The 25,659-nt window shown below is 36.2% G+C and overlaps 1 protein-coding gene across 13 annotated transcripts in view; it reads right to left on the minus strand.

The window, feature by feature from the left end:
- PTPRM (protein tyrosine phosphatase receptor type M) overlaps positions 1 to 25,659 on the minus strand; it is a 441,751-nt gene that overhangs the window by 241,159 nt on the left and 174,933 nt on the right. The window lies entirely within an intron of this gene.

The following is a 25,659-nucleotide window of genomic DNA, read 5'->3' on the forward strand; positions in this document are numbered from 1 at the left end:
TTACCAGAGCATGCAAGTGGATATTGGTAATTGACAATTTTTCTCTGGATTTATAGCAACATATTACTGGGATGCAACATAAACGCCGAGCAGTCACAGGGAATAGTGCATATTTTCCACAGTAGATGTTTTTTTTGACAAGATCTACAGACTTAGCAGACTCACACTCCTCATACATAGAGTTCCTCACTCAGAACCCACAAGCAAAGAACAGGTTCCCTTCTGTCAAGCTCTCACCTTCATTATTACCTAATTTGATATCAACTTTCCACATTTCACTTAGCAGTAAACAACTGAGGCATAATGTACCCATAAGAGGCAATTATCTTCACAGTGCTAATTGCTATGTAGTATTTCTGCACTTCAAGAGTAACAGAATACAAATGTTTGCCTTCTGCAGAAGCAATATGAGGATGGAAAAGCTACTGCACTAACCTATCAAGATTTCACCCACACAAGTAAGTAACAAAATCTGAAAATATAAATGTAGGAACAACAAATTCATCCATATGATTTACTTGAGTATGACTCAATAAACTACTTCTGAGCACAGCTGAGTTGCTTGCTACCTGAAATGTTCTAGTGTATCTGAACTGTAGACAGATTTCAGACAAGATGGGCTCTTAGGAGATTCTCTGTCCTTCTGGACTGGCAGAGAGACCAGGAAGGACACTACAAAGGATCTCTAAAACTACTCACTAGTTGCTTGTGTTTTGGGACCTGAACTGACAAGAAAAACAAATCTCAGTCAAACATAAAAAGCAGCAAGGAAAAAGACAAAACTATTGTAAATGCAGGCGAACCCAATGGGAAGAAATGATGATGTCTGACTCAATTCAGAAGGCTGAATTATTTCTTTATTATAACTATGCTAAAATACATTAATATAATACATAAAAGGAGGATACTAAAACTACATACTACTTTCTCTGACTCTAACTCACAACTCGTGACCCTGTCTTGAGAGTCCAGACACAGGGGGATTGGATTGGCCATTGGGCTCAAACAATCCTCACCAGAATCCAATCAAGCACTCACTCCAGGTAAACAAGTCTCCAAACACATTCCGCATGGGAAAAACAAGGAGCAGAAATAGAAATTGTGTTCTCTTTCATTTCTCTATGAAAAATCCTGAGAGGGAGAGAAATGTGCTTGCCACACAAAGCAAATTCTTTTATGTTTGACTACTATTTCTCACAAACCAATAAAATGTCTTTTCTCCTGTAATATTAAATGCATAATGGGGAAAAAAAAAGAAACAGTAAATTATTATACCCAGTCTAACACACTATCATTTGAGTAATATTAGCTTTACTTCTGCTAATTTATCTGTGATCTATCATGACTAAGTGGAAATGAAAGGAGTAAAAATAAAATAAAAGAAGGGAATCAAGGCAGCAGCTCAGATGAAGCAACAGGAGAAGCCATGTTTATTCCTTGGTTTATGACTCTTTTTCATATCCACTACCACTGTACTTCATTTTTCTATTCTTATGAGGAATGTAAACTAACAAAACTAACTACACAATGATGGAAAAGAAATACGTTAAGTGCTAGATTTATTTCAGCAAAGTGTAATATTATATGTCTGTAACTAGAAAAAATTTCAAGGTGTGAAATGAATTCACATGAACAGAGACACAGACTAAAAGTTAGCTTTATGTTTCAAAAATAGCAATGAATTAAGACAAGTGAAAATCCTAGAAGTACATGATTATGCATATCTTTCTCATTCTTCTGTGCTATTTTACCCTGCTATGATCAATATTAAGCTTTATAAGCAAAGAAAATTTTTTTTCCAATCACAGTAAGAGTTCCACACCGGTGGAAGAAATGCTTTAGGGAAAACACACGTTACCTTTTGCAAGTTATTAATGTGCTTACCTGCTTGGAAAGTAGTGCTAAATGATTAACAAAACATGCCTTCCTGCTGCAGCTCGGGGATTTTTTCATCACCATCCCTTCAGCCATTTTCAACAACACTTAAACAGAACCAATCACCTTTTAATGATGCTTTCTGGATGCTGATGCTGGCATGATACAAGGCCATAGGACAAAAGTCTACTCTCCTGCTGGGGCTTAGGAATGCTGCTTTACTTGAACTTTCTGGACTCAGATCTTCTCCTCCTTTGGCCCCACGTGCCTGGGCAACACCAGCAGAGTCACGCTCTGTAAACTGCATCTGAAAGCACCACATGCTGTCAGAGCCTAAGATCTTCATGGAGGTAAGCAAATGTCCAAATTCAAGTTTTTCAAGCTTTTGTGCAACAGAAAGCCATGGATAGGTGCATGAGCAGTCTTGCAGAGTGGAGCAATAAAAAAAGGTTTCCCTTCCCTGTCTTATGGGTAACACCTATTTCCAAAGACAGGAATGAAGCTATGAAAAGAACCAGAAATTATTCCTGTTACTATTACTCCATGGAAAAGACAGCCTTCCACCTTGATAAAGAAAATCATATGCTTTGTGAAGTATTTTGTAAACAAATAATTTAAAAATATTTGTTTCGTAACACATTCATAGTTCTGTATTAAGATTTTTTTTCTCTAAGATTTGTTCTGAAAACAAAATGTACAGATGTAAAGATTTTTTTTTATCTATAATTCAAAAAAGTGGAATTTTTTCTTAAAAAATTTATTTTAAGCTTAATAATAGAACATTCCACTACCTTTCTTCCCTACCCATTAATTTTCCCATAGTGTGTCATCAGCTGTTTATTGACTTTTTTAACATATATTTTCCATTGTACAGGACTTCACTGTCGACCTCCTACTGCACACATCTGATAGTCTGTAATTTCTGTGCTATGTAGGAGTACGATCTGATATTGGTAGTTAACATGGCACGAATATTAGCACCTTGCTAAATTGGCAAAGGCTTCTTATGTAGTGTTCCTCTGCTAATTCACCACACATTCCAATCAGGAAATAACAGTCTGAAAACTATTCACCTACATTTTACAGTTCATCTCCATACTAAAATACTTGATGATCCTCTGAGGGGGCCTGTCAGGGCATATGCCATCTAAAAACTTTGCAATCTGCATAACCAGGCATGGATGGTAGGTAATTTTGCAAAAATATTCCATAACAGAGCTGAAACTCTGTCTTTTCCAAACATTACCAAGATATTTGACAGCATTAAAAATTAAAATGCTTTATTTTCTTATAAAATTTGCATCACACTTGAGTTAGCATTAAAGAGGTTCATCCAAATAAGGATTTTAGTTTGTTAATATGCCCCAGAGTCACAGCATGTTCCTATTACTTCAGAAGCCATAAAAATTAAAGTATCTTTGGGCATTATCTGACTTTGCTCCTCAAAATAGCTACTGTAGTTTGTGTGCAGCAGGTCATAATGACTAGAGAACTGAGTTTTATTTTATTTTGTACATTTATTTATTTCTTAACCAAATACCTTCAAACAGGAGGCAAATCTGATTACATAATGAAAGATGTACTGAACAGATACACAGTTAAATAGCTGACATCTGGCTTTATGTTTCAGCACCAAGTCTGGCAATGCTAAAGTTTCTCCTCAAACCTCCAGAGCAGAAGCAGTAATCCCAAAATACCATTTAGAGCCTACTGCTCAGGAGGCGCAACATTTGTCAAAGCTCTTTTTTAACCAAAGCCCTTTTTGGGAATAAAAAATTTATGAACATGGCTCTTCCTTAGGACAATAAGCTTTTAAAGCTTTAAATATCCCTGGAGACTTGTTCATTTTTTGCAGTCCTCATGAGTAGGATTTCACAGCTCATATGAAACCACATAAAACCCTAAATTTTGTTCCATTACTTTCTACCAGGTTTAACAGAACTATAATTTGGGTTAGATGGGCCATATTCAAGTGTCCACAGACATAACATTCCACCAAACCACCTCAGACTAAGGCTGTGGAAACTACCCTGGGTTGGATTATTTTACCATGGCTGCCTGAAAAAGCAAGAAGCACACCCAGCAGCAACTGAAAAAGACTGGAACAGTTATACTTGTGACTACCAAGAACAAAAAGTCCTCACGATAAATAGAGAACTGGCAAGACTCAAATCTTAACTAGGTCACATAAAACATTCTCTGTTTTATCTGAGTAAAGCCCTCTGCTCAAATTTGCTTGATATCATCTGAAAATTTAGGAAGTGAACACAGATTTTACTTGACTAAATTTCTTGCTAATCAAGAAATTGTCTGATTAGCATTTGGCTAACTTGTACCTTATTCCTCAAAAAAACAGTCTAAGGCCAGAACTTCAATTAAACCAGAACAGCCTTATGGGTATATCATAAGCTATAGGGCCAGTCAAGTTTGCATGGCTGTAAGCAAGATTCAATGAATTATCAGAGTGTTGATGAGATAGCTGACAGAAAAAAGCTTTCTAGGTAATATAAAATATTTGTACAAATTATGCCACTGCAAAGTTGAAATGGAAGGTGCAATATGGATGTAACAGAGAAAAGACAGCCTGTGGAGAAGGCTCAGGAGGAAATGCCAACTCATCCTGAGGGGTCCAATGCACAGTCTCATGCAAACACTGCCATGAACATTCAGGACCTGAGCGAGTGCACCTGCAGCCAGCTCAGGTCTCCGCACGGGTAGGCACAGCCAACTTGAACTTTGGATAACTGTGGGGTTCAGCTTCCTAGCAATGTATTTTGTGATGGCATGCCATTATAATTAGACTTGCTCTTGCTGGAAAACCAGTAGCTAAGAAATAACCAAGCCATGCCAGTAAACGCAAAATAAGTATTTAGTGTTGTGGGTTTCACCTGGAATTTCCTCTTAGTTTACATGTTGCATAATATTGACTATTTCCTTCAATGAATATAATATAGCGACTAATATTACGTCATATAGCTTTAATATACAGCTACAAGTATAATATTATGTAGTATTTAGCTACTATTTTTATTGTTTTTATAACTCATGTAATTACTGCTTAGGGATAACACTACCTTTTTAGAAACTTGTTTTCTTCCTTAGCCTTTGCACTGAGTTCTTAGTAACAGTGATATGTATTTTTTTTTTTTTTTGGAAGGGCAGAGAGGGGAAAAAAAATCCCAAACAAATAAAGGTAGGTAAAGAAATAATCACATATAATTTTTTTGACCTGAATTTCTGAAGTTGTGCACAACCTCAAGAGGGGTCTGCTTATAAAACAACCTGAACCCTTTCAGCAAGGCTTATGTTTGTTGAAAAACTGGAATGGAATGGAATGGAATGGAATGGAATGGAATGGAATAGAATAGAATAGAATAGAATAGAATAGAATAGAATAGAATAGAATAGAATAGAATAGAATAGAATAGAATAGAATAGAATAGAACACTCTGTCTCTAATTAGAAATATTTTTTAAATTGTAAATTATCTGTCTAGAAAAAACAAATTAACATGGTAAGACACTGGTGCACACTAGCATGAAAAAAGCTTTACCTGTGTTCATTACCCAAGAAAATATGTATTTTAGAAACAGCTGGATATAGGAATTTGTAGGATGACTGTATTCCAAGAACCTGAATCTTCAAAAGTTATTGTTTATTACCTAAGGGCATTGTGCAAGCACTGAGGATCCATTCTTTCTCACACAGAAACTTAACTCACCTGGTAAACTCTACAAGAAAATCAACATAGAAGTATATTTTCCAAATTTTCACCTGTTTTTCACAGGTAGATCATATTTTCCCCTCAGTGAACTCTTTATGGTTTATTTCTTCCTTTCTTAAAATCATTCACAGTTATCTGACATTCCTTACTAATACCTAAGAACAAGATATACATTATATTTGAGCTTTGAAAACTCTTTCTACTGTTAGTTTTTTTACTGTAACTAAACCAAAACTTGTTTAAAACTGTAAATAAATAAAACACACCAGCAATAACAGCATTGCCTTATTCTATACCCAATATAACTTCTGTTATGGTATGGGCTGAAAATTGCATGGAGAACCAAAAAACTTCACAATGTGAGTATATCTGGATGTTTCTTGCTTATCAGTCAAGCTTTACTATATGGCACAGTTTTTCTTTGTGTGGTGAACAATCAGTATCAATTATGAGCAGCAGTTATTGCAGGTACTGTTTATGTCAAATTTAGGAAACTTACAATATTCATCTGGAGAAATTTTTTATGTTGAACTATTTTATGTACAATATATTTACTATTACAAGTGTTTCAGAGTAAATAGGGTCAATATGGCTTAACATTTTTATCACCTTTACTGCAAACGTCTGATCTTATCACAGTGTCTTGAAACAAAGGCCATGTGATGAAAAGCCCTGGTCTACTGCTTCTTGTGGGCACTGCTGGGTTTCCCACTGCTGAGTAAGAGTTGACAGGAGACCCATCTGGGCTCTGAGACCTCCTACGCTTCTCCTAAGGTGTTATGGTGAGAGTGCAATACAGGACTGTGATATGGCTCTTCCAAAACCCACACCCACACCTGCAGACACGATAACAAGGCAACAAGGAATTTTAGCCCTGCTCACAACCCAGAGGCTTTCTTCTCTTAGCAACACTTAGCAGACCTAATTTGGCTTAACAGAAATCTCATCTATCCCTTCTACTCCTAGAAAATTACATTTATTCTCTCTCCCATTAGTCTTGAGCCAGCAAATGCCCTTAACCCCCATTGTTCTGAACTGAGATTTCACAGACGAAACAGTCAGAGGAGTCTTGCACTGTACTAAAAAGCTGCAAGTGTGGAGATTCATGAGGATTGCTTCCTTTTTATGCAGAATTTAGCACAGGTCTGAACCATCTGCTGCTAGAAAATGTATCCAAAGTAACTGAGTAAAAACCATGTGGATTTACAACATTTTTAAGTCCCAAAGCATCACTATCCAATTCAGTCTAGATGACACTGTTTACCATAAACACTTCTAAAAATCACCAGGATCAGCATTTCTCAGTGGAAACTTCTGGGCTTCCATCAATTGTTTGCTCTGTGATCCTCAGCAGGTAATTGAACAAACCTCTAGTCAATAGCCTTATATGCATTATCCAGGGTGCTGCATTCAGCAATGGCACAGCTGTTAAAAATTTTATGGAGATCTACAAATCAGGTACAGGGGAAAAAAACACACTCACTTAACAGTGTTTTACCCAAATTTAAAGCCATCTTATTTATCAACACAATGAAAGTACAAACAAGCAGTTCTAGCCTCCACTCTGTCTCCAAGAGTGATTTTGAAATGAAAGACTGCATGAGGTTGCAAGCCATTTCTGGGGGAAATATCCATTAAAAGGAAAGCACCAGTGAAATGACCCCTTTGCCTGCAGTTTTATGCAAGAGATGTTTGTTACTAGTATCTGCATTCAAGACCAGGCAGTTTTGAAACCCTCTAAAGATCAGAGCCTGGGACTTCTCACAGTAACAGAGATGGTAATTACTCTGGCAATAGCAAAGCTGCTGCGAGGAACACAAGACCCCAAGATATGGAATTCTGTCTTCAGTCTAGCAGTCAGCTCAGCACTAACCCATAACACCATGAAAAAGCCAGCAGAGGACCACACAGTATGTTTTTTTCTGTTTCTGTTTTTCTTTTTTTTTTTCCTAACCTCATGGTTAAAATGAAAACACTATACAAATAAATGAATCAAGTGCAATGAAACAAAATCAAAATAAATCAGAATAAAAGCATGAAAAATACAAGACGAGTAAGACCCATAACCCCATCATAGATATATTTTACATGAGTTATTACGGTGAATCAGGTGGTGTAATTAGTTTCTACATAATTTCTGCTATGTGTTTTGGAACCACACTTAACTACAGGTATCATTAAAGTTAAGGAATTGCTTCTTTTATGAGGAGAGAAACATTTGCAGCTCTACAAACCACAGACTAGCCATCAGGGAAAACATACTAACATCTGAATTTAATCATATGTTCCCTCCATCTCAATGAACAGACTTCAGAGAAGTTCAGTACCAATACAGTAGTATCAGTCCAAGATGTGGAAAATACTCTTGTGGTTAAAATATACTTAGATGAAATATTTCAGGGAGTTTTGTAGTTTAAACTGCCATTTTTATGCCAACCTTCCCCAAGATTTAAGTCATTTCATAAGGAAAATGAAAACAGTTTTTCCATCTGCTTTGCTCTGCCCAATTTTTATTTGCCATTTGCAGGCATGGAAAAGAAAGTTCATTTTGCAACATGAAATACTGTGTCTTGCAGATTGTTGAAAGGATCATTACATATTTCCTCCTTTTTATTTCCTTTTGCTAATAACACTTTCCAAGCAATAACTATATTCTGTATAACTGTATCTTGACAGCAGATCTCTGCACAAGTCAACATTTAAGGTATAATCCATGACATTTAAGATCTGCAAGTGTTTCCTACCTGATGATGATCCTGCAACTTATTATAGCACAAGCTGGTTCTATAGAAAGTGGCTGAATAAATTGTTTTTTTCCTAGAAAGGATAAGGTATCACTTCTGTATTTCCTAAAGATCTTTCAATCCATGACATAAAATTCACTATATATCTGCATGGTAATAGGATTTATATAGACTGTAAATCTCTTTTCATCTCCTTTTAAAATACTGGTTTCATGATTCTTTCTTAAAAGACTAGGCACCAAAGATAGCTTTCTCTGAATACCTCTGAGTGCTCTCAGAATTTGACTTTCAAAAGCAAAGCAGTGAGACTGAATGAAACTGTGAAAAAGCAGGCAGCCTCCAAGCAAATATCTTGGCTTTTTTCTCTCTAATGGGAAAAAAATCTATGGCTAAATCTATTTGGATGTTTGGTTATTTGCCTGATAATTTTCAGCTCTACATTTCTAGGGAAACCATGAAACTTGAGAAAAAATTATGGGAAAGCATATGTGCTGGGGCTGGAATCCAACCCTTTGGGAAGCCAATACCCCTCCTTATGTTTTTCAGCAAAAATACTAGTTGAAACAAGTCCAAGAACTGTTTGGTAAATCTTCTCATTTCTAGGGACTTTCCTCAACAATTTAACACTCTCCTATTCCAAGACACTAAGGCTGTGTTGTCTTCTGACAGATGACCAAATTCCTTTTCTGCATGTGCTCTGAAGTCCAGAATGATGCTGTCTGCCAGTGGACCCTCCTTGTACACAGGGTCACAAAGGTTTGTGTCAACTAGAATATTACTAAATGGATCCCAGCAACTCCTTTGCATCCAGGAATGGTTTCATGCATAAGTTAGCACTTTTTGAGCAGGTTCACTATCTCTATGGGGAAAAAAATTTTAACTCTGAATAATCCAAAACATGATATATCTCTAGAAAACTGTGCAGAAATGCGGCTTTCTAAATTTTTCTAAATCTAATTTCTGAAAGAGCAGCTCTGTCTCTTTTGCTGTTTAGCTGAATCTCTGGAGGGGTCAGTACTCCAGTGAAGATGAGACTGATGACTTGATAAAAGTGTAATCCAACTAAAGAAAAAGGTTCATCACCACAAGTTTCAAAAATGCTTTACTAATTCCTAGGATCATACAGAAACCAAATGGCACATATGTATCAACAATAGATGTTATTTCAATGCTGAAACTTTAAGTTTAAAAAAAATCCTTTCTGGTTTGAAAGAGCATCAAAGAAACTGTCAAGAGTTTCTTGGATCAAATTCAGCTCTGAAGCAGCTCTTTATTTCACAAGGAAGATTAACCAGATGATGCAGGACATTCACATTTCTTTGATTCTTTTGACATTATTCCCTTTGGGATTTCTCTGATCTGTTTCACAGGGCAGTTCTGCTTCAAGCACCTGAAGAGTGCCTATGCCAAATATAATTCCTCCACAAGAGAGAAAAGAGCTTCTTCTCCCCTGTTGACAATCCCTTTGGAGACTGCTGCAGACCTTGGCTGGCCAAAGACAATAGGTCACAACCGAAAGAGACAGTCAAACTTTCAGGGAAGTTTCTAGACCTGAAAGCAGAACTAAGAAGAAATGGAAAGGATTAGAGCACAGTCTATAAAATCCTAGCTCAAATGTCAGGTGTCCAAGGCTGGGAGCATTTTTGTGGTTATTGCTACGGCCAAACCTCTTCTATCCTGTGACAACTTCACATCTCTTTCTGAAAGTATTGCAAAAGAAAGAAAAGTTTAATCATTTTACAAATAAAGCATTACAATGTCTTATCTTAAATAATGCACCAATAGCTTGTATTTTTAAAGAATTCTTTTGATCATTTTTGAAAATTTTGAAAAATTTTAAAGGCCCATATGTATCAGCAATTTTTTTGGTTAAAACCTATATAAAGTTGCGGGGAAAAAAGGAAAAAAAAAAAAAGATACTGTCCATTAGAGAATAATCTCTTAGTTGTTTTCTAGCATTTAATTTCTAATGGACAAGATACTAACAGTAAAGCAAACCTACAGCCTGTGTCTTAAGATCATTTTCATATCTTTACTCCACTCAGTCTTACCACCCCAAACAGAGTAAAATGGAATAGCATAAAGTTTACCACATTTTTACAGGTGTGCATATTTACTTCAGTGGGACTTAAGTGTAATTTGGTTCTAAATACTATACTTTAAATAAAGGGGTTGTGTAAACCAGAAGCAAAATACATAGCAGAGGAAGAAAAGTAAAAAGTAAAGATTTGAGACAAAAGAAGCTGTCACAAGAAGAAACTAAGTGAAATTAAGTGAAAAAGCTCGTAAGAATAATCTGTACTTTGAACAAATACCCTATATGCAAAACCTATGCTGGTTCATGGAAAGAAAAGCCCCATAGAAGAAAAAAAAAGAAAAAAGTGGATATATAGGTAATCTGTATGTCCTATACTGATTTACCTACAGCAATGGATTACAGATATTTTTGGGATTACAATTTAGTCTTTTTCACACTGACTGGAAAATAGAAAAAGCCCAGCTACAAGAAGGGTCAGAGTACAGGCCTCCCAGCCTGGCCTTGGCAGATCAAATCACCCAGAGTGCCATCACACACCACAGGACAAGTAGAGAACTGGGTCAACCAGCTGGATTCCCACAGGGTTGGGGTTCTAAGCCCAAAATGGTTTTAGAAAAGGCAAGCCTTGATTCACCAACCTGTTTGCTTTTATGACAACAGTGCCATGCTTATGAGTGCCGTCTACCTAGATTTCCACAAATGCATTTGACAACATCTCAGGAATAGTGAGTCGAGCAAGACCAGGGCAGTGATTGTCGCCCTGTACTCAGCACTGGTGAGGCCACACCTCAAATGCTGTGTTCAGTAGAGCTCCTCCCTACAAGAAAGGTACTGAGGTTCTGGAGCATGGCCAGAGAAGGGCAACAGGGCTGGCAAAAGGTCTGGAGCACAAGGCTTATGAGGAACAGCTGAGGGAGCTGGAGGTGTTTAGTGTGGAGAAGAAGGAGGCTCAGGGATGACCTTATTGCTCTCTACAACTGCCTGCATGGAGGGTGTAGTGAGGTGGAGATTGCTCTCTTCTGACATGTCTCAAGTAAAAAGATGAGAGGTAATGACCCTAAATTGTTCAGATTAGATACTAGCACTAGAAAAGAAAATTTCACTGAAAGAGGCATTGGAATATATTGCTCAGGGAGGTGGTGGAACCACCATTCTGGAAGCATTCGAGAAGCAAATTATGTGGCTGTGGCACTTGAAGTTGCAGTTTAGGGGCAATTACCTGGTGCTAGGTTAATGACTGGACAAGAAATTTTTTTTTTCAATGATTCTATTACTGTCTGAAATCTGATGAAAAAAGACCCTCCAAAAACCCTCTCCCCTTCCATTAAGAATTTTTAAAAACAGAACACAAACAAATCCAATTCTTTGGACAATATGAGCGAATTATTTTTATTTTCCTCTAGAACATGAAATTCTGCTGTTAACACTGTACTGTTGTCAGCTTATTCTTAATCGGCACAGTTCCTTGGCACCTCTCACAGTATTTATAATTAGTTGCATAAAATCCATGCATAAAATTCAGAATTTGGTCTTTTTATCTGGTATGGAAATTCTCTTGCTTATATTAGATGTTTGGACAACTTCTATCTCCACTAATGGAACAAATAGTATCATCCTTGAAAAAGCTATTGAAATCGAGCCAAGTCAGTGTGCTATACTTTAACCATGGCAATGACCTATCTAAAATTAATGGATACAGTTTGGAAGGTTAAGGAGACAGCTGTCTTCTCTGTTTAGAATAAGACCACATTCTGCTCAGATTCAGAAAGTCGAAGCACCATCTTACATTATATCACAGAACTTAATCAACAATGTCCTAAGAGAGAGGCTTTCAACTAAATCTTATTTTAGGAAAGTAACTGTTTTTAGTCCTTCATCAATAGAAATTAGGACTATCGGTGTTCAACAGCCTGGGCAGGTCTCTACATATTTGATAGGAGCAAGTGATCTTACCTTCATCCTAAAATGCTTGATCTCTATCCCTAAAGAGACTTGTTGGTACTAACGAAGATGCAGTAGGTTGGTCTCCCTAGAAGTATTTTATCATCAGTGGGAACAGAACAAAATGTAAAAGATAAATACAAAATAGGAAATAAATAAATGAGTCCTTTAAAAGATAAGCAAAACCACTTTGTTTGGCTCCTGCTTTCAATCAATCTTCTATGACGTCTGTCCTTCCATGCTGCCTACAGAAGTTACCAAAGATACAAATTCTGTATCACAATCATTGTTCCTGATAGCCTGAGTAAAAGCCAGAGGCAAGTTGGAAACTCTTAGTTAGAAACTCATATTTCTGCTGAATCTTAGGAAGCAAATTGATAGGAGTAATATTTATTGTTTCCATAGGCACTAAGCTGTCTAAGGAACCACAGCATTTCCTTAAATTACTCATAGCAACTTGGGGGCAAAATCAACAGAAAGTTTATTATGAAAATATTGACAAAACCTTTTCAATTTGATCATAGGAAGCAAAATTAGTCTAGTCTTACTGGCTGATATTTACTTTTGCCAAAATAAAATGACCTGAAATAACAGCATGATGGCAATACAATTATACAGTATAATTAGATTGCTTATTAGCACCTTAAAAACAAATATTTCTTTGTTTCCATGATTACTTCTGATAACTACCATAGACTTGCCTCAGAATTTTTTTTTTTGCAGCAATATCGTTAGTAGTGAGAACCAAAATCTAGTGTTATTTCAATTATTGCTCTACCAACTGTTCTTTTCAAGATTAGTCTTACATAACCTATTTTGTTATGTGGCTTACACATAAAATGCTACCCAAAAACTGGAGTTAAACATAATGAATAAAACAGGAATGTAATGAGAATGAGGAACATATAAGCAAATTAAAATGCTGGAAAACGGCAAAAAATGCAGGATTAATGAGTACTGGACTAATGTGCTTCAGCCAAATAAAAACTTTCACAAAAGGAAAGGACTCAAGGTCTCCTGAACCTCATCTAGAATACTTCTATCTGAAATAAGCTTGCTCATTTCCCCTCTTCCCTCCTCAAAAACAGAGAGATTCCACATTGATTTCTGCTCCCACATCCAGCCCATAAAAGTGCTTTTTGCCTTTTGTTTCTCTGTATGAAGAGCTAGGATCTGTAATGCATACCAGTTTTTTACAAGTTTTGAGCTGTGAACAGGTAAAAGCTTATTGATGCATGACACCTTCTGTATATTCCTGCAGGTTGTCTCATTCTAGAGCATTCTTCAGTTGTTGCACATCTCAGCTTCTGTTTTTTACTGGAAAAAGTGACTCCATCTGTAATATCGACATCTAATATCACTGCAACACTGCTGAAGCATTTTTCCCCCCCCATCCCAAACACAAAACCGGTAATTTTTGTAATTGTGGAAACATAAAATTGAAAACAGGTAATTTTTTTTTTTTTCCTACATCATGTGTCCTGCTCCTCTACTATAGCAATGCAAAATGGTGATTTGAATACCTGGACAATTTTGTACCAGCCAAGAAAAATGAAATCACTGTCAGTTTCTTTTAAAACAGTATCTAAATAGGATATATTCTTTAATATTTCATACTTAAATAATCAGATAGTTACTAATACTACTTTAAACTATACTCAATTCATTTTCTTTTAGTCAGGCATGTTAAAGCAAACTAAGTAACTTCTGAATTCATTTGCTAACCTTGTATTTAATGTTTTGCATGAGAAATAGCACAAGCAAGTATACACCTAGAGACACCAGTGCACAGAATCATCACAAACATTTTATCATCAGTCCCTTACCAACTGTTTGTGCAACACTGCCAGTTATTAAGAACTTATTCTGAAATGGCTACTCTTCCTCTTTCATCACGATGGAAATTTTTAGCAAACATAGTTTAGCTTTTGCTGAGAATGAATTTAAAATTATCTTATCCATTGATATGTGTCTTTCCATCATAATTTAATAGTTCCACCCTCCCTTCAGGGCAAAAAATAATCTTGTGGGGGAAAAAAAAATGGGAAAAAAAAAAAGAAAAAAAAGAAATTTATTAACTGTGCTTACAAAAATAAACCTAGATGCATGTGTTGTAAATCTGAAAAATAAGTCATTATTTATTTACAATCTAAGAACTTCAAAAAGGTTTGCTCCCATCAGTTGCTCAGGCATACTAGATACAACCATTTTTAATCAAAATAATAAGCTAGCTGCTATGAAGAAATAATTAAATGTTTAGATGGATCTGGGATTTACTAGTATTTATAGAATTCTCAGAATGCTACTCTTTTCTTCTTTGTGCTTCCTTAAGACATTGAAAAGTCAGAACACTCTTGCCCTGCCATTTCAGCAATTCAACTTGTCAAATGAACTACTATTAGATTACAATTGTTACAGAAGACATCTTGGGCCATGCCACTTGAAACTTCTCAATAACAGAAGACAGCTCAAAACATTTTAAAGAAAAAAACTCTTATCTGATCCACTGCAGAACTGTGCATCTGTAAAGTTCCAAATGCAGAATAAACCCCTAGGATGTTATCTAATTGCAAATCATACAGTTTTAACAGCCAATGCATAAGTCAGTTTGTGAAGATTAAATCCTGCTGTTTCCATGCAAAGAAAGAAGACATACAAACTGGTCTCAGCAACTTGCAGTAACAACCAGGAAGCAACTACTGCAGAGCATGAAGATGAAAGCAGAAAAGTACTTTCATTACAGATTTTTAAGATTTTAACACTGACTGCTTTCATAGTCAATGATCTGTAAGTGGAGAGATTTAGAGTAAAGTGTTAGTACACACAGCAGTAAACAACCACTCTGACTTTTAGTAGACAGACTCTGAAAATAATCATGAAAATAAACTATTTTCAAGGAACTTGTTTTAGGAACTCAGTACCATACTGTACATTAACTGCTTAGCAGAGATTGTGTCACTGTAACCCAAAATGAAGTAAATTAGTTTCGGAAGATTCATGCCAAACTGTTCTGTGATGTTACCAGAGCAGTAATAGTTCATTGTTTTAACAGACTCATATGTAAGAGGAAAGTAATTTTTACTCAGTTAAGAGTCCAACCATATTTTGAGATGAATGGCATATACATTTTGTTTAAAGAATTAACAGATAGCATATTAAAAAGGAATCAGTGCAATTAAACCTGTGCCTAATTAACAGTGATAACTGAAGCACATAAAATACTACTGTAAATGCAGAGACCAAATGAGTGGATGGAAGAAGAATGACTCATCTAATTGTTAAATGAGAGTGATTCTGAGCTTTGATATTGCCTTTAAAAATCTGGTACCCAAACTTTTAAAATACTACTCCTTGCTGGTGCTGCCTTTGAAAGATTATGTAGAAATGAATAGAGTAGCCTCATAATGTTTTTATCAATTTTCTTTGAGACTCCAGTACTGGAAAGCAAAAGGTCTATCTCAGTCAATAACTGGACAGTTTGAAAATTAGAATATGCTGTCACTTCTCCTATCAGAAACAACTCTGTTCAAGACTAAACAGGATCTTGCTAAGGTGGCCTTAAAAGATCATACTTCTTCATAAACAGCCTTAGATAGAGACTTACACAAAGTAAAGGTTAATGAAGAGAAACAGTCTGAGAAGCCCTATCTGCATAATATTACTGTGAATTACAACACAATTAAACGACCAGAATTTTTCCTCTCCTTTTACAGTAAGTGAAAAAAATAACAAAAGGATTTTTAGTTTCTTTTTAAAACAACTAACAATGCAATGCTGTTTTTCAGTGAAAGGTTTTTTGACAAAAGAAATGCTTTCATTGATTACCCTGAATTATAAATTATAGCTCTCTAATTTTTCCTCTTATAAATGAATACTCTTGACAATCTAGCCTCACATGTCAGACAAAAAACTGAAACATTTATAATGGAAATTTAATTATAGTACAACTTTTGCTAGTCGTCATTCCGAAGTCACTTATAATTATGCTCAGGTCATTTAAAGTTATTTTTTTAATTTACATGGCCAAACGTGCCAGTTACACATTGGTCCATCCTCTCAAATTCAACACTATACAACAGTAATTAATAAAATTACTGAGTTTTTCGAGATTTTTTAGGCTAATTGCCAACAAAACATCTGCAGGAATAGTCAAAACAAAGAGCGACTGACAGACAATTTGATTTTTCTTTCCAAAGAACATAAACTTCAGAAATAAAGTAGTTGTTCATAGAAATGAAAAGGCACTTCTGCATGTCAAGAGTAAACACTTATTATTACCTTTTTGCTTTACATGCATTTTTCCATACAATAATTCTAAAAGATAAACATGATTTTCTGCTGCAAAATTTTAGCACCAAAATACCTTCAGAGAGCTTTGTGAAAGTACTGAATAATGAACTAAGAAATGAAACTGAACTCTCCCTTTCCCAAAAGAAAGCCCTTCTCTCTCCTTACAGGAAGTGGATCAAATTTAATGGAATGAGTAAACATGAACTAAATGCAGAGATAGTTGTTAATATAACAAGGGTGGTCAAATCACAGTATAAATTAAAAGACAGCTAAATGCAGACATCAAAAATATAAATTTGAAAACAGAATTGTTGAAATAATTTGAGATGGCTGGGCATACTGAAATGCAAGAGCCATAAATGATTAACTTTACTGGAAAATTGATTTTAATATCCACTATTTGTCTTTTAACACAGTACTAGATAATCCTAAGCAAAACCTTTCCCAATTTTATTTCTTTTTTCTTCTTAAATATTTAAAGTAGTATTTCTTGCTGAATTCTTTCCAGTAAAATGTTTGGGTTTTTTTGTTTTTCCTGGGCCAGAATTCACTTAGCCATGTAGACATAGAGTAGGGGGAAAAAAGAATACAGAGCAGCTTTCCTCACTAATATATTTCTGGTCTCTTAAGAGTCCGGAAGAATCTCAGTTCCATGGGGATGCCCCTCTCTGCCTAAACAACATGCTCAGCAGCAATTAGATGGATCATCAAAAAAACCTCTTTTTTTACAGCTATAGAAGCTGAGGTCTAGTGTTCTGTGAACTGTCTCAACTTTGTTTTTGTTGTAAACAGAATTTTGATGCACACTTGCTCACCATGAGAGATCCTTGGATTGTAGGACACAATTACCTATTTATAGCACTGCAACAGCCTAGTACTCTGAAGACGGAGTATTTTTTTTTCCTTCAAAATCAGGATATATCTTCATCAGGATCGCCCACATTTCAGGTCTCAAACTTGACACATAGCCTACAGTCTAGGCAATAAAGTTGTAATTGAACTTCCTAGAAAAAGGTATTATCAAAAAAGCCAGAACTCAGCACCAGCATTTCTTCCTGGGAACCTTTAGATGGTTAGATTGAATTCTGCAAATGACGCTACCTTTGCAAAACAAAGATGTTTGCAAAGTCAAAATGCCTCCCAAGTGCTGAAAAAACCTGGAAGCACCTGAATAGTGTAGTTCATTTTCCTTTGAAGCAAGGTAAAATTAATATACCATTCCTTCTAAAAACCTTTGATAATTATGTTTTTTGTAATTTGAAAAAAACCCCAAACTACTATAAGGTTTAAAAAACTACAGCACCTCTGTGTTTCTACATCATTCCTGGACGTTTCATGCTTCATAGATACTTCAACAGAATTGTGCAGTTATGCGCTTTTTAAGCTGGCCAAAGCTGCTGGCAAGAGCCCATACGGTCTAACAGTCTCAAACAAAAGAGTGAGCTTTAAAATATTAAAACCAAGGAGCATGCGCGTGTCTGTTCATCCATTTCCATCTTTCAATACCCTTTAAAACCACTGGCAAATTTCATCCAAATAACTTGCTTAAAATTTAAACTGATTTGACACAGTACTGCCAGAATTTAATTCCAGAAGATGAGCGAGCCAAACAAGTGCCCCCAATTCAGGAGGTTCAGGGCAGACAACCAGAAACCCAACATCAAATACTCCATTTGTCAACAGATTTGTTGTTAATTGGGTGCTCCCTCCTGCCATGCAGGTCTGTCATAAGGGAAAATGGCATTACTTTCACTAGGTGGTGATATTTAATATCATAGATGTCTATGATACATCTTATTTTCCTGACTCCTAAAACAAAAGGAGGTTTTAGACTTGGCTCAGAAGTTCACACAACTATATCTATATATATATTTACTTATTTATATATATTTACTTATTTATATTTATATTTACTTATTTATATTTTTATATGTATATATATTTTAAGCAAGAAACCTGCCCTTTAGAGCCTAAATTCTGTTTGACCATAGGGTTGATACATTCATATGTATATATGAAGGAAAAAGAGATGGGGATATAGGTGTGTGTCTCTATATACCCATACACACCCCATGGAACACACAATCAATTCTTCTTCTAGACACAAACTGAAGTAAATATACAGTGGTCACTTCCAATGTATGAAAGATTTTGCTTTGGTTTTGGATAAGACCAAGTCAGAGGAAAAGTCGTACTTTCTTGTTTCATTTGCTAAAGCATTTGCCAAAGGATTAACATAATTCAAAATTAAGTTTGCCTATGAGCGGAAGACAGTATGGTATAACTGCATGTGAGAATTGGAACAGCTTATGTAAAAATAGGCCTCAAAAGAGGGGAGAAAGTGCTTAGCATAAAGTTGGTAAGGATAAATTTCAAGGCACCCATGAAACTTCACTGGAAATACATATAATGCCCTTTCCTGTTATTTTTAATTGTTTTTAGCAACAGAGTACCAATGTATTCATTTAAATCTGCACTAATAATATACTTCTGAAAAGAGATATCCAAAGCATCTATGAAATAGCTTGTATTTAATTTGTTCAGAACAGAGTAATACTAAGGAATGCCCTGTAAATACAGTATTTTTTACAAATATTTACAAGTATTTATTATTCAGCCCTTTCATTAAAGGTGCCCAGATGGCAGTCTTCTTTTTATAACCAGTACATTCCCAGCTTGCTGAGTTTTTCTCACTCCATAACAAGCAGTTCTTCCTGAATTCAAGTTGGGTACAATAATTGTTTGAGTGTTTTTGAGATTATCCTTGTAACTAATAAGAGACTGCAACAAAGAGAGGAGATGAAGATATTTCACAAGAGAAATCATATTATCTAGTTTTCCTTAAGGGTCATTATGTTTTATTCACATTGCCTCCACATGGCAGATGTGAAATTAATAATTTTGCCCCTCAGGTCTGCTCTAAGTTAGTGAAGGTTCATTTGTCTCAAAGAGCAGGTTAATTTCTTCCTCTGCAAATGTTTTGAAATGGGAATCTGTTGAAGTGAAGAAATAAGTCACCATTTATATGACTGCTTTTCACACAATCAAAGACATGGCAGTTATTTTTACATACACTGTGCTTCCATCCATATATTAACCCAGCTGTAACTGTCAGGAAAGAATCCCAAATGTTTCTCCTTATTCTAATATGCAGCTTCTCAAAACAAACTGATTTGATAGTCAGGTTTCATGTTCTGTGTCCTTACCAACACTAGACTGTGTCTATATTCCTCTCATACTTCAAAGCACATGTGTCAGAAAGAGCCAACAGACCTACATACTTACAGCAGTTTTCCTGTCCTCTTTTTTTCCCTCTCCTTCATGTGGTGGAGAGTGAAAAAGTTCTGTTTCTCATGTGACATCTCTGGATGCTCTATCTAACCAAAACCTATTTATTCAGGGGCCAATGGCGACACAAAAGTGCAGGTGTTAGTAATTTCTATATAACACCAGTTCTCTTGGTTACCAGTGTTAGAAGTTTCCATGTTCACAGGCTGAAGATTCACTGAATGGAGAACCAACCTGTGACTTCTCCTGCAAGGGGAAGACACATTTGAGAGGAAGGGGCAGATATTCTCATGGTGTTTATTTCTTAAAAGAAAATGGTCTGTTTTCACTAGCACTAGCAACCACAAATCTAGAGAAGCATCTAGAAAGATGCAGTGTAACCCAAACTTTTGTCTGTGATAAAAGTCTGCCATCACACCATATCTCACTGTTTACACAGCTTCAGACGAGGACAGGAATACAGTGAAAGATCATGCTCTGCATATTAAAACAGTCTAGGAGAATTTAACACCATGGTGACAGCTTCTCTTTCAAGATTTTGACAGAAAATTGGAATCACAGAGTAGCTGAGGTAGGAAAGGTCTGCTTCATCTGGCCCAACCCTCACTGTACACCACTCTTGCTCTACCAGTGCCAACTACAGCATCTTGTCCAGATAACTTTTGTGTATCTCCAGTGCTCTTTGCTCACTTACAAACCATTTCACCACAGGAGTTTGGGCTCATCAAGTATGACTTCCCCTCTATGAATCCATGCTGACAATTCCTGATCTTTTTTTTTGTCCCTTGTATTCCTGGAAATGGTTTCCAAGATTGGCTGTTCCATCATCTTCTCAGGGTTTAGGGTGAGACTGTCCAGAATGTTGTTTGGTGTTTTCCTTCTTTTTTTCTTTTTTTGATCCCCAGGAATTTAAAGGACTTCCAGGGGATATTCTAGACTGTGAGGCAAGGAGGAACAGAACTGAATTTAAAGAGATTTTGATATGGTAGGAATTTGGATTATCTGGGTTTTTCACAACCCAAGATTCCTGCTAGCACAAGGGGAAGCTGTTCTGTAATACGGCATCAGAGAAGTCATCTCAGTAAGCAGCACCTTGGGCACTTGTTTCCAGGCAAGTGGCTGCCAAAGAAGAGCTTTCATACATTAGTCAATGCTGAAAAACATTTGTGTTTTCTGAAGGGCCCCTTCCAAGAAGATGCATTTCTGATTTGTTTCCCCATCAGAAGTAATAACCAGTGATACAGACACACGAACATATATATCTCACTATGCAGTATCTTCTTGGAATTCTACTAAAATCTTTCCATTTATCTCCTGCACATCTGAAAGCTGCAATTCACCTGCTACAGTGCAGAAAATCCAAATAGCTTTTACCCTTAGGAGAAAGTGACCTTATACGAGATGGTTTGTGTATCAGAAAGGCATTAGAAAAAAAGGAGAATACAGTAGGATCTTACTTCCATAATAAAAGCATAAATAAAATGTAAGTTCACTGTGGACTTCTAGTTCTGATAAATCAATGCAACTTTCTCCTAAAGTTTATTACAATTTCAAGTTAGGAATGGAGACTTTAGAAATGTCATTGAACTTCTCCATAGAAAATAAAATGGTGCAGTATCAGCACCCTACTCCTCAGGGTTCAGGTGTCTCTGACCCAAGGTGTAGCTCTCATACAACACAGCTGCAAAAACCTTGGTTAAATCTCCTGAAAAAAAATTGCTAAGAGAAAGAGGTGTGGAAAAAAACTGCAGTATGGATGCAAGTTGACATTTTCCTATGATCACAAAACTAAGCAATGTTAAGACTTTGTTACATGCCTGAAAAAACCCTCAACCTCTTCACAGGTATAGCACAGGTACCTCCTCATGGTATAGCAATGAGAAGGAATAACTTAATTCCCAGTTACACTAAGATCCTTCCTCTCTTCTTGAGACAAAAAGGTCAAGAGATTGAAGTCTTGAAGGACAGAGAAAGGCAGCTGCCATTTCAACCTAGAGAAGCTCTTAGGAAGGAACTCATCTTTCCTAATAGTGATATAGAATGGGGTAGGGCATGGAAATCAGCAGTAAGCACCACTGAGTTTCAAGAAAGGCTAGGATATAGGCACTGACAAAGGGAGAAACTAACAAGAGAATTAATAACAAAAGAAGGTGGAAGACAGGGAAAACCAACTGCAAAACTGACTTATTATTCAGAACGCTGTACCCAAGAAAATACAGACTGCCCATTCTGTAGGACCTGGACAGTGCTCTGTGTCATGGGGCAGAATGTCAGTGGTGGCAGTGAGTACTGTCCAGCATACCTGGGCACACTGAATTTAAATGCGGGGTTCAGGACAGCTCCTGGTCTGTGCCATCTGCCCAGAGATACTTCTGCTTGGTGCAACCTGATACAGGTCTGAACTGATCAGAGGGAAGAGGATACTCATTCCATCAGTGTATTCTGATACATGTAGATTTTTTTTCACAATGCCAGTAGATGCCAATGGGCAGCACAGAACTAGTGAAATTATTTTGACACCTTGGAAGATTAACCAGCTGAATGTAAAGGAATGAGCGAATAAAGAAAAACAAAGATTATTCTTTATATAGAGAGGGGATTTAAAGATTTCCTCTGCTCTGTTCTTCCAGATTGTAACAAGCCTTCTAGGAGTACCAGACGTTTTACAACAAACCTGCAGCAGTGTTTTAAGAGCTCAGTTGTACTGGGAGTAACAGCTTTCCTCCTGACAAGCTCAGGTAACGGGAAAGAAGAGACAGCAAAATCAACTATGTTAATTAAAACATTCATGTTACTTCATTGTATGAAAATTATTGGCTAAATTGACAGTGATTGTTTTTGCAAATACTCCAGGGCAGTAATTGTGTCTTAGCACAAAGAAGTAGAGATCTTACTGTTAAAAAAACTCCACAGTTTGGGGATAATTCATCAGAGGATTCTTTTATTTATTTTTTAAATTTCCTTAAATTACAATAGAGTTTTCTGGTTCAGTAAAGGAAAATATGCTAATTTTCAGAAATTATGCTAAATGTCACAGTGGAAAAAAAAAATATGATAAAAAGAAAATAACTTTCTCTAGGGGGCCTTAACAATCCCCTCCCTTAGCAGGAGGTAGGATTTTATTTTAACTTTTCTACCTAAGGTAGCTGTCTTTAAGACACATCTGTTCACCAGCCGATTCAAGGAACAACATAAATTAGAAATAACATCTCCTAATAGAGGGGCTATAGCAAAAAAAAAAAAAAAAAAAAAAAAAATCAGGAGCTCATTTAGCAGTTCTGCATTATTCAGTTATTCAGGTGTGTTTTAACTGGGGCACTGTTTCATCACCAGAATGCAGAGACAGAGACCAGATCAAGAACTGTACCATGCAACAAATGTCAAAGACAAAGCATGCTGGAATACCCTGAAATAAATATATTTACCCACAGAAATACTGATATGGATAAGAAGAAACTACAAAACACAGTCTATCTTACTAATCCTTCAACATATCTACTTCAGTTTCACAATGGACAGTTCCACTGGTTTGGGGTCAGATTGGGTCTCAGGAACAATAGTGATAGGACAAGGGGAAGAGCTTCAAACTGGAAATAGGTTTAGATCAGATATTAGGAAGAAATTCTTTACTGTGAGGGTGGTGAGGAGCTGGAACAGGTTGCCCAGAGAAGTTGTGGATGCCCCATCCCTGGCATTCTGTACTCTAGGTTCACAGCACTGCATGAGATGGTTGTGGGAAGAGGGAGCTTTCAGCACAGAACAGTGATTTAAATTCCAGACAACCTGGGAAGGCCTCCATTTCACACTTTAAATGAGAAAACCCCTTCTTTCTAAGCTTGACTGAAATGTGGTTCATCATGGCCAAAATCCATTAAACTACTTCAAACCTGAACTTCACATTCTAGGTTAAATGTAATCCAGACCTCAATGCAATTCTTTGGCTTTCTGAGAATTACACTGAAAGAGCACATACAATATATTTCATCAAAAGGAAACAAAGCACTTTCTGAAGTGGCAACTGCTCCTGTGAGTGTGATGCAACCAAGTCTGGAGAGATTTTTTTTCTTTGCATTCTAATTATAGACGCTTTTATTTAGGAAAGCTACAGATAAGACTTGTCTATTACAAGCCTCTGAAATCTCATTTTGTTAAAATGAAAACATATTTCAAATGCTTTGGAGAACTATTAAGATTATTGAATGCCTAGCATACTGCTTCAAGTCTCCAAGTGGTTCACTATCTTCCCCTAGGGAACAGGCAAGCAGCATGCAATTATCACAGTAATTAAAAAGGTGCAATGATTCTTCTCTTAAAGACTCCTGTTTTATTAATTCTATGGTATGCTTTGGAGACTGGCATTATTTTACTCCTACCCAGCTTAATTATACCGTCATTAGTTTATCAGCATCTCTTTTTAAACCCTTGGGCCAGTTATTAGCATGTCACTTGCTAACAGTTAACCAATAACCACTACACCTTCAAAGCAGGGTCTTCTGCTATTAAAAAAAAACAATTTGTAGAGACAGATTTAATATCATCATTCAATTTACATTTTCAGTCATTTAACTTTCTGCTTTTAATTTAAGAATGTTACTGTTTAGCTTAATGAAAACATAAATAATTCGGATGTATTACAAGACACTACCAGGTAATAAAACACTTCCAGTACACACTGGTTTATGAAACTGAATGCCTGTTTTAATACTCAACATTATGTACCACTGAGAAAACAGAAAGCATATGATATTCTTAAATACAACTAAAATTGTGGATATCACTCTCTAGTAAGTCTGGCTGAGGTGGAGTTAAATTTCCTTCACAGCAGCCTGTTTGGCACTGCATTTTGGATTTGTGACTAACCCAAGGTTGGTAACACAACACAGCCCTACAGGACAGGCTCACTTACACAGCACCCAGTACTGCATTAGATGATCATACAAGCAGATGAAAAAACTATTAGAAAAACTGTTTAATTTAAAAAGAACTGAAATAACAGTGTATTAAATATGTACGTACCTTGTCTAGACAGACATTTACATTATTATGAAGAGTACAGTGACCCCGAAACCCTCCTGAAGGGAACTATACTTCATTTTTATGCTCCACTTTTGACTAAGCTGAAGTTATCTTAGCCTATCTTGTAAATACAGAATACTTAATTTTATAATTTTGCTGCACTGCTTTTGGGCACTTTTCATTAAATACTTATTTCCAGTAATGAGAGAAAGAAAAAATACCAAAAATAACATCAAAGAGTTAGTACTTGTATAAGTTTGCATCTTCAGAACATACAAGTGGGATTCTGATAGCAACTGTATTTCATTTTGTGTTTGACATCACACCAATTCAATTCAACTGAAATGACATTTACTCACTGACAGGTGACTTTACAAAAAATATATGCAATGGAAACATATTTTTTCTGTTGAAGTACATAATTTTTTGTGTTAGAAAGGCAAGTAAGACTAAGTAATTCCTTAAAAGCCCAGGAACAATGAGCTAACCTTGTAACCTTGTTACTCCCATTTCCTCTAGCCACACTCCTGCCTATCTTCCACCACCTTTACAACAGCAAAGAGATGATTCAAAATATTGGGGGAAAATAGTAATGACCAAAGAAAATCCAGGTCACAGTATCCTCTATTATTTTCTGAGCGGCTAAATCCCGAACTAATATCACTGCCAGTCTTACTGAAAATTATTATACAATTGTTTCTGTATAATAGGCGAATTTTGTATGCTATTACAATCACAGGTCA

The sequence above is a fragment of the Taeniopygia guttata genome, chromosome 2 (assembly GCF_048771995.1).
Source record: "Taeniopygia guttata chromosome 2, bTaeGut7.mat, whole genome shotgun sequence".
NCBI lineage: Eukaryota > Metazoa > Chordata > Aves > Passeriformes > Estrildidae > Taeniopygia > Taeniopygia guttata.